The following is a 9,616-nucleotide window of genomic DNA, read 5'->3' as shown; positions in this document are numbered from 1 at the left end:
GAAAGAAAGAAAGAAAGAAAGAAAGAAAGAAAGAAAGAAAGAAAGAATTGCTGGAAGGGGGCAATTTGGAATGGAGGGAAATAGGGAGTGCTTAACTCTTAGCCACAAATTTTTTGTTGGTAACACCCACCAGCCACTTCCCCCACTACAGGATTCCAATTACAGCTATCTTCAGGTATTAATATCTGGAACCCCCCAGCAGCAGGCAGGAAAATGTTTCGGATAAGGATCCCCTTTCTCCTAGGGCAGTCAAATGTTGTTATTCCCTGCTGTCAATTCATCTCTGATTTATGGCAACCCTATGAATGGATGACTCCCAAGATGCCCTGACTTTGATAGCCCTGCTCAGCTCCTGTAATCTCAAGGCCGTGGCTCCCTTGATGGAGCCCATTCATCTCATAGGTGGCCCTCCTTTTCTTCTTCTACCTTCAACTTTCCCTAGCACAATTGTCTTCTCCTGGGAGTCTTGCCTCGTTGTGATGTGCCTGAAGTACAACAGCTTCAGTTTTGTCATTGAGGCTTCCAAGGGGTAGCCATTTACACATTTTGAAAAATGGGGGGGGGCATACATTATCCATTGCCCCAACCCCCCCCCCAAGAAAGAGGACACAAGGTTAAAAAAAATGTATGTGCAGTTTTACAGTCATAGATGCAAATTTAACAAGCGATTGTCAACATCTACTGTATATAACAGTACAGTGCACCTCCCTGTAGTGGGGAATCCTCTGCTCATGTGTCCCCACCATCCCAGCCTGTGTGGGGGACAACCATCAGGCAACTGCCCACATTTTTATGTTTTTTTATCTTTAAACTGGACTGGGAGTGGACAGCCTTTTCAGTAGAGGTGCCTTCAAATAGGGGACCATCCTTTGACAGACCTTCAAACAGAAGGCTGCCGTCTGGCCATTATCCTCCCCACATCCCATTTATCTTGCCCAAATCACCCCACTGTAAGCTCTCTCGCATCCAGTGTGGAAAGAAATAGGCTGGCTACCTGTCTAAGGCTGGAAACTTGACCTTGGAAAAAGAGGGGGGAAGGGGTTCCAGCAGATGAGGGGAAGAGGACGCTGAAGAGGCCAGGTATGAGCTCTCCTAAGTGCATGAGAGGTCTGCTGGATCAGACCAGGAGTCCTCCTAGCCTCCTGTTCAGTGCATGCTGTGGCCAGCCGCAAGCAGGATAGGAGTGCAGCCGCCCCCTCCTGCCCAAGTGCCTCAGCTACAGGTGCACAGAGGCACATCTTGGACATCCTCCAGCCATCCTGCTCCGAAGCGCCTTCCCATCTGAATACTAGAGATTGGAGAACAACGCTAGAGATTGAGAGCCAGTGTGGGGTAGTGGTGAAGAGCATGGGATCGGGACTCAGGCAATCTGGGTTTGAGTCCCCGCTCAGCCATGGAGCCAACTGGGTGACTTTGGGCCAGTCACAGACTCTCAGCCCAACCTACCTCACAGGGTTGTTGTGGTGGGGATAAGATGGAGGAGGAGAATGATGTAAGCTGCCTTGAGCCCTTTGTAGGAAAAAGGCAGGATATAAATCGAATAATAATAATAATAATAATAATAAGAAGAAGAAGAAGAAGAAGAAGAAGAAGAACAAAGAGGTAAAGATTGCCTCCAGCATTCCTTTCACCTTGCCAACTCCAGCAGGTTGACAAGGTTGCACCTTAAGATGTTGATTGACCTTCCCCCCCACCTTATCTGAAAGGTAAAGGTGTAGAATGTATGCATGTCTGTATGTCCACCAGAGCTCTGTGAAAACCCCACCTGCCCTTTTGCCACTTCTTTGTTTCCCTGCAAAAGAAGCAGACGTTTTTATTTCACTGGCTTCTTGAGAATATTGGGGGATATTTTATCCTGTTATACAGCTTCAGCCTTATGTTCCTATAAGAAGGCGGGTTATGTGTACTATTTATTCTACCATTTTTATTTCATTTTGTCCTTTTAGCTTCTAGAAAACCTCTTTGGACCTTTCAACCAGGACCTTCTGCCTTAGTCCTTTCCAGTGCTGCTGCCTGCTGAGTGCTTAAAAGCTGAAAGAAGCAAGATTGTGCAGAATCTCGGAACCAGGGGATATGACATTCTGGACGAATAACATCTGGAAAACACAGTTTTCCTACCACTAAACAAACATCTGGAAAGACCTAGTGACTGTGCTTTGTTAGGAATGGGTACCCGACTGTCCCAGCTAACTTTGGTAGGCAGTGGGCAGGGTATGCCCCATTTTAATACCAATGCTGCTTCAGTTCAAACAGGATTTGCAAGTTTCCGAAGCGTCAAAAAATCTGCATAACTATTGCTGCCCATGATTCAGAGCTTTTGCATGAACATAATATACCCTATTATGGGCAACTATTATTATTATGGCATCTTCTGCTTTCTGGATGAACTATTTTTGCTTTTCCTTGAGAGGAAAGTAAGGCTGATGAAAAAAGAGTTAACAGTTTGTGTGATACATAACACGGGCCATGGCACATGCTTTAAAACCAGTGGGATTGCTCTCGAATAAGTGCTTTGGTGAATGCTGCCCTGGACCTGTTTGCAGAAATCAACCAAATGTGGGTCACATCCAATGTTAGTCTAGTTTATAGCCCCATCATAATTCGAATGGGTCTACTCTAAGTAAGGCTAAGATCAGATATAACTGTATTGCTTTCCTTCAACTGCAGCACTCATTTATTTCTAGCTGCAGCTTTAAGGAGATAGCTGGTGCTAATCCTGTCCATAGCATAAGCTGCCAGAGGTCATGTCCTTTTTATTTCATTCTGCAGGAAGTAACAATCATATTTTCATAAATATGGCAGGACGTTCTGCTTTAGCAAAGTTGTGTTCTGCCCAGCCACTGCTCCTTTTGGCTGCTCATTTTTAGCAGCTCTGTGCAGAACAAAGTCAGAGGAAATGGTTTCATTCCCCTGCTTCTCCCCTTCACTGCCCCAACTGGGCTTGTCAAGGACGGCCTCTCGGCCTCTTCCCTTTTGATAGCTGAGAGCTGTTTTGGCTAAAGAACCCATTTTGGGAGACAAAAATGTGCACATGAGAAAGTGTCTGGTGGGTGAAGGAGTGAAGGAAAGCGCTCCGCTCTTGGAGACGACTTGACAGTGCATAACAACAACAACCAACACCGCAACAACTGAACTTTCAAACTGTAAAGAAAAAAATTAGTAGGAATTCTTTTTTTCAAATGGAGACTCGAGACCAATGTAAAAAATCATTTACTTGGATTTCTGAACTACTTCTTATTTCACCCGGCCTTGAGCTGAAGCTATCGGACAGTATCCGGTGCTGCGTCTCAGCCTCTGCCAGTTGCTCTGGTCTTATGGGAATCCTCACCTGCACAGGAGGGGCTTTTCCCTTCAGATAGTAACATCTGTATCTCTGCTTTATAGAGCAGGCGTGGTCAGTGGAGCTTTCCTCTGGCAGATCTGCAGAGTCAATGAGTCATTTCTGCTCATTTCAAATTGCTCTGGGAATTGCCAGGCTCCCATTGTGCTGGTGGGATTTCCCCCAAGCATGTGGGTTCTATTGGATATCCTTTTTCATGGTGCTAGCCATGCCTAATCCCATGGAAATCAATGAAGCCAAAGTTACCCATGGGGAGTTTCAGTCCCATAGATTTCAGTAAGACTAAAGTAGATTTCTCAAAACTAGTGACCAGCAAATGTTTTGGACCTCAACCCCAGTCAGATCCAGCCAGCATGGCCCATGGTCAGGAGTGCCAGGAGTTGTCCAAAACACCTGAAGGCACAGGCTGGGGAATGAAGAACTAAAGAATGCCACAATGTGTAATTTCCACATGTCCACAAATCCCACTGAGTCCAAGAGCCTTCCTCGCAGATAAGTGTATAAAAAATTGCATGCTGCAACATGGATGCAACAAATCAGGATTGCAGAACTAGCCGATCTGGTGGACACATCAAGTATAAATGGGAATTGTGCATCTCCAGATGTACAGTTGTCCAATGTCGGAGAAAAGTGACCAATGCAGCACCTCTCCAGCGCATGTGTGTCCAAGACACTCCAGTGGATTTGTCCAACCTCTCCAGTGCACGTGTGTCCAACACAGCCCTGTCTCTTCTTTCCACATTGCATGTTTACTACAGTGTTCCTTAGTCAAGCACAGTGTATGCACGGTGTCACTTAAGGGGTGAGGTGCTTCTTCATTCCAAGTATGAAAGCATGTATGGGTAGCATCCAGGTGTTAGACTGGAAATGGGCCCACCATCAGATCCTGCCAAGGCCTCTACCTCTTCTGCAGTTACCACTTTTGTGCTAATCTATTTCTTCTTTTTGTTGTTAATGCAATTCTGCTTTTCTGGGTATCCCTGAATGGCCTCTCTACAGGGGAGTCCTCTCCCGCACCTCCACTGCAGGTTGCCCTTCCCTCTGCCAAAAAGTCTGGTTGCAAATGTGGGAACAAGGGTAAGGCAAGGGCAAGCTTGTTCTTTATCTTGTCCTGTGTGAAGCAGTGGATGCTCTAGAACCATTGTTGCTATCATGTGATGATCCCCAAGTGAGATGTGTGGGATGAAAGGAAGGGTATGGGACTGAGAAAAAACTTACATTCTCAATCCCTCCCTTCACCGGCATGTTCCTGTAACGACCTTTTCATGCTTCTGGAGGGAAAGGAATAGTAATTCAAGACCTTTCCCAACCTGGGTTCTCCTGCTTTTTCCTCACTCTTCCGTTCTTTGTTGAAACCATTTCCTACTTCAGTGAAAGGACTTTTTAGTTCATGAACACCTTCAGATGACAAGATGTCAAAGTATCTGTACCAATGGCCAGGCTGTCTAAGAATGATGGGAGTTGTAATATAACAGATCTGTAAGGTATCCCATTGAGGAAGGTTACTATCGGCTGTGGCAACCGCACATTCCTCTTTCCATATATCTATAAACATAGAGTTGGACCAAGAATTGTTTCACCAACAGAAGACTATCACTGGTGGAACAAGGCTTTACTGTCCTCTCCTCCCCATTGCAGCCCTCTCCAACCTCACATAACCTGCACCAGGGCAGTAACCAAAGGTAGGCATGGACAGGCACCTACTCAAGGCTAACATTGAGCAGGGATCCACTGGCAAGAGCCCCCTGGGCTTCCTCCTTTTGTTCTCTACACAAGGCATTTTTGGTAGCCTCATGTTCCCTCATTCATAGAAGCTTGTTGCGCTTTTTCCCAATGTCATTGCCTCCCCTGGGCCTCTCCCATGATTTCCAGCCATTTTCACAGATGTTTTGATTTATGTTTTTGGTGTGAGGAAAGTGCAGTATTAAATTTCAAACAAAAACAAACAAGCATGAAAGCCTCGTGTAAAAGTCACCTATACGGCTGCTATAACACAGCATCTCCTTATGGTTAGTTAACTGGATATATAGAAAGAGAAACACAAGCCCTTGGAAAAAACCCCATATGAAAGATGCACTTTTCCTTCCACAATGGAAACAGGGGGGAAAATCTCATTAAAGTGGAGGATTAAGCCCTCAAGTAAGGAAGTCCTTAATCCATGGTCATCTCCCTCTTGCTATGGCTCAGACAACAGTGGGGGCAGCAGTGGAAGGGAGAAGGAGGCTGAGATGAGGACCACCAGGTGCCAGTGGTTTGAGAAGTCGACTTGCTGAGCAACTGGATAGGAGAATATGCTACCCAAGGGCCAGCGCTGCTCCAGCTTTCTTCTTGAGGCTTCTCCAGTCTTCTGGGCCAGATGTAGAGAGCTACTGGTGACCTGCAAGGGGAAGAAGAAGGTTCAGGAGTCCTACTTCTGCCCATGGGGTCCTTGGTCTGGTAAAACAACAGTTCTGGGTTCAAACCTTGGTACCTTCACCTAAGAAATAGACAATGAAAACATGACCATCTTAAAGCTGAATAGTTGTACTGATTTCTAGAGCAGTATGTGTATGTATTTATAATCTACACAGTATCTATGGATTTGAATTCCAGGCAAGCATTTTGTTTTTAGCCTAGTATTCTTCAAAGATGTTTCCACCCTTGCTCTTAGGGTCTGCTTCCGGAGAGTGCCAAATTTAAACATAAACTCAATCCTCCAGATAGCTTTGCATTTTCCATGGTGTCATTGTTTTAGTTCTGCACAGCGAAATGCACAGTCCAAATTAGCAATCTATCACGCTGCCCAGCTAAGAAAAATGTGACTGTACAATGGGAAAGCTCCACGGCTTCTGCCAAATTGTTTGTATCTGAAATCATTATTTGGTCCAGGTATAGCCCAGCGTGAGTGTGTGTGCATATGCACACATGCACGCATGTGTGGAAGAGAAAGGAAACAATGGCTTGGCAGGATCCACAACCTACAAGGGAATGTCAAGGCAGCCCAAAGCGGCCTGTGCAAGGCACCCAAATGCTTCCATTTATCATTATATTTGGTCATTCAAGCCTTCCTGTCTTTGTACCATGAATACTCTTATCCATCTCGGGCATTGTTTGCTAGATTTTTTGACTGTCTGCACATGCCAAGTGAAAGGCATTGCAAGATTCTATCACTACCCACCTTCCACTTTCCATTCCATCATTTGTTCATTTCTTTATTCATAGCATTTTTATGACACATTCCTGAATGCACAGGCTGCTTGCGACATGATCAAATCATGGAATCGGTGCTTGTGCATGGCAAGATCGGAGTAAAAGTGGATATGACTTCTTTATTCTTATTTAAACTGGAGCAGGACCAATGCATACATCACAATCTACCTCCCAGTAGCAAAAAGAAAGAAAATAGATGATAATAAAAAGGTAATCTGCAACGAAGATGGCTGTGTACATATTGTATGATGCTACCCATTTCACTGATTGGTGACATGATCCAAAACAGTTACATTGGGTTTTGATATGAAAGTACTTGTGATGTTTGATGACTTTGTCATATTAGCTTGATTTGCTTTACAAATATCCCACACCTACTGCAAGGAGCTATAGCAAGCAGCAGACTCACTTCAGCTAGAAATTCCCAGTTCTTGGTCCCCTGCTCCCCTTGTCTCTCATATTTAAAATTCAAAGTACATACTCCTTTTCCCTCTTTTTCTGCCAGCTCCCTCAGCTGGAAGAGGGTCACCCTCTCCAAACCGCAAAGTGTCTCTGTCCAGTTCTTTGGGAGAAATTCCCAGCTACCAGGTACAAGGGGCCTTCTTCAATTGTTTGCTCACGTTGAGAAAATATCAGCCAGTGCTCAGGAACTTGGGTAGTTGCCATTTTACTCTCAAAGGCCTTGTGGGGTAGGATAGCCTGAAGACTAGTGTTCTTCTGTACATATGCATCTTTTAATTTTTCTACTCATGGATATGTACCTGTAGCTATACTTGGACACACCAAGCCTCTGAAAAGCATCGGATTTGGGATTATATGGTGCTCCATTCAAACATGCCAGCCATCAAGTGATGCCCAAGCAAGTGTCAACGAGACTTTAGAGACTATGGTTTACTAAAGCCTGCCCACTGATCTGGTGGGATTCATAGCCAAGGAAGAGTTGGATGTGGGGCTCACAGGCTTAGCTCCTGCACCCAGCAGTTTCTGAGCTTGACGCCCACATATACCTTGACGACTGGATGAGCCACAAAACTGCTGACCAGGAATGGGTGGTATATAATATTTGCTGCAGGAAAACACGGTCAATTCACAGAAAACATACCTGTAGAAAAATAAACATTATATTACCATGGTTGCAAAGTGTCTGTTCTAGAGATAGTTGAGAAATTCATTCTGTCAGGGGTTTTTTTTAATGAATTTGCCCAATCCATTCCTTCCAGAATCACAGTTTTTTTGCAATGAGAAATCCATGCATTCCTGAGCCTGTAATGCATTCTGAAAAGCAAATCAAAACAAAATATATGTCCATTAACCTGGGCATATGCGAAAAAACTGAAAGGAAGACTAGAATTTTTCCTAAAAGCATTGAAGCGCTATAAGTGCATACATACAAAAATGGGTAAATTTGAAAAATATACACAAAAATGCATACAAAGTTTCATTCAGGGGAAGAAAAAGAAAAATCATATGTAACTTGGACAGAATAAGCTTCAAAGTGGAAAAACTAGTGCTTCAACAGGATCAAGCTTGATATATTATCCACACAGGTATCCTAGTCAGGTGTTTCCAGTCCTGCCCGTGGGATAAAAGAGAACTAGACTGGTTTGGTAAATGGTTACAAAACAATAGTAAGTAATACGGGAAGACATGGCAAGAGACTAGGTCAGAAAATAAAGAAAATAAGCAGATGTTGGATACCTGTCTGCCTTCCTTGCCTTGCCTTGCCTTGCCTTGCCTTCCCAAGGCTCCTACTTCAGGCTAGTGATTTGAATGATAACATTTCCTTGCGGGTGCATTTGCATTCCTAATTAAAAGTTGATGGTTGCATTGCAGCTGGCTGAAGATCTCTTGTGAATGCTCTGTGTCATATAAGTTGAGCCTATGGAATAAGACATAAATGTTCAGTTCAGTTATTCCAGGTAACTAGGCATGGGGTGACAATCATGCTGATCCTAATACATGAGCATTATGTGATGTGCTATTGGTCTTCTGTGTACATCTGTATCTACATGTTCTCATGATGAGTTCTTGTATTTCAGAAGTTACCATGACAAAACTGTTTCTGACACTGGAGAGAAAGAAAAAGGGAAGGTACTCATAACCTTAATCTCATGTGATCTTCCAGAGGCACTGCTGAGATGCTGTTGATAAGAAAATGCTGGCTTAAGTGGACCATGTTCTTCTGTTTTTGGTCTTGTTGCACTTTTACTTCCAGAAGCCATCAGGGGGGCAATTTCTGCCATCTACACACACACACACACACCAACATCCCACATCATTCCTCAAGGACCCACAACCCTAAGAGCAGCTTGGGCCTGGCAGAGATGCTTTGAGGGGGAAAGGAATGGGAATGGCTTGTTCCATGGGTGTCAGCACTGTTTGTCTATCTGTTTTTGTTCTTTGGCACAGTTCCCAAACTGCACACCACTGATTGCGGTCAACATTTATTTTAAAGAATGAAAAGAAAATGATGAAATGGAGAATTTCAATCAATGAAACAAAAGCTCATCCTGTATGGTACTGACCTATTGTGGCTGTAACAAGATTTATTGATCTCTAGCATGTGCTCACAAACTCCCTTCCAAAATGCACAGAAGAGCCAACTGCATATGCCCCATTTGAAGAACAAGAAAAGTTTGCTTATTTGGCAAACACCTTTAAAGTCTGTTTCTTCCAAAAGTTAGTCTGTTTGCTATCGTTTGTTTTCTGTTTTGTTTGTCCTTCAACTGTTTTCCAGTTTTCCCATCTGTTGACTTCACTTCATCACATGATTTCCCATTTACTTTGCCAAAAAGATGCATAGAACCGAGGATATCTTAACTCCAACTTCTTTGTAACTTATAGCATTAGCATTTAAAGCAACAGTTGTTACCAATATGAAATGAGATCTTGAAACAACTGAGATATTTCTGCTACGTTTGTTCTTGCACGGTTGAGTAATAATTTTCGGTAGAAATAATGAAAAGTCTTTATTCAGAGGCTTACATGAAAAGGCAAAAAGAAACTCCAAGTTCTCATTGTAATTATGTATTTAGATGTGCAACTCTGATAAACCTACCACCTTTAACTGTTCTGTAGAATAAAGCA

The sequence above is a fragment of the Varanus komodoensis genome, unplaced genomic scaffold, assembly GCF_004798865.1.
Source record: "Varanus komodoensis strain SLA01 unplaced genomic scaffold, ASM479886v1 scaffold3, whole genome shotgun sequence".
NCBI lineage: Eukaryota > Metazoa > Chordata > Lepidosauria > Squamata > Varanidae > Varanus > Varanus komodoensis.
The sequence above is the reverse complement of the archived record's forward strand: the minus strand, read 5'-3'. Positions refer to the sequence as shown.